Source organism: Marmota marmota, unplaced genomic scaffold (assembly GCF_001458135.2).
Source record: "Marmota marmota marmota unplaced genomic scaffold, marMar, whole genome shotgun sequence".
Taxonomy (NCBI): domain Eukaryota; kingdom Metazoa; phylum Chordata; class Mammalia; order Rodentia; family Sciuridae; genus Marmota; species Marmota marmota.
The window spans coordinates 12,265,437-12,266,526 of NW_026000016.1; the positions used below are offsets into that span (position 1 = coordinate 12,265,437).

At 59.8% G+C, this 1,090-nt stretch overlaps 1 protein-coding gene across 2 annotated transcripts in view; it reads left to right on the top strand.

The window, feature by feature from the left end:
• Positions 1-367: 367 nt before the first annotated feature.
• The window catches only part of Mkx (mohawk homeobox), a 67,140-nt gene continuing 66,417 nt past the window's right edge, over positions 368-1,090 (top strand). The window contains exon 1 of one of the 2 annotated variants that reach the window (XM_048809163.1): positions 368-978. The gene's annotated coding sequence lies outside the window, so the exon portion shown is untranslated. The remainder of the gene's footprint in view (positions 979-1,090) is intronic. The other variant, XM_015483501.2, reaches the window with a different exon arrangement.

Below are 1,090 nucleotides of genomic sequence, written 5' to 3' on the forward strand. Positions count from 1 at the left end.
AAGCCAGAGCGTGGTTGCTCATATTTGGTGGGTAGCAAAATACCATCGATAAAAGAATCTGATAGACATTCTCTCTCCTTACACTATGTCCTAGCTCGAGATTTTTCCAAGTTCCATTCTCTTTAATATATACAGATCGCTGGCTCTGGGCTCTTTCACACCTGGGTCACTCTAGCTTGGGCACCTGGGCTGACCTTGACCCATCTTTGCCTTCTCCCATCCTCTTCAGCGCTGGGAGTATGTGTGGCCCTGACTGAGACAGCCAGGACTTCAAGAAATCCAGTGACACCAGAAAAGAGTCTCCCAGGACACAAGAACCTCCAGCAATAGGCTCCTGCGTTGTAGGCGCAAACCAGATTTCTAACTTCAGCTAATCCAGAGGAAAATATAGGGCGCGTCACAGTGGCCTCTTCCGACTAGCCACGCGCGGTGAAATTTCCAGCACTCCGACCAGCTAAGACAGTGGATTTGCACCACAGCCTCTCAGCTCCCGGAGCCTGAGCCGAGCGCTCCCGGCGGCTTCTCCAATTTCTCGCATAAGTGCGAAGGAAATAGCCCCTTTTGCTTCGCGACTGCAAGGCCAGGGGATCTGGGAGCTGCGCCCGACTGGGGAGGACTCCGCGGCCGGGGGCTCCCCAGAGGCGCTCCGGCGGCGGCTTTTCCGCTAGGGGTTAACAGCAGCTCCCGCGGCCGGGCGGGCGCGGATGCTTCCCCTTCGCCCGCCCGGGAACATGGATACTGCGCTCGCAGGATGTTCGCCGGCTGGGCCAGGCAGTCAGGAAACATGAGAAGGCCTCGGTATTCCTGTTCCCGGGCCGCGCGCGCCCGTCTGGGTAAATAAAGCCGAGACGACGGTGGTGGCGGCGGTGAGCGCGCTGGAGACCGCGCGGCGAACATGCGGCGGGGATGGGAGTGTGCCTAGCTTCGAGGTGGGAAAGCCAGCCGCCCTGCCACCCGCCGCGGGACCGGTTGCTACAGGTATAGCCCTTGAGCCTCTGTGTTCCTGGGACCGCGAAACGTGAGGCTTGCTCTGACCCTCCAGCTTCTCCTTTCTTCAGAGCGTCTGGGCTCTCCCAGCCCCCCCCCCCCC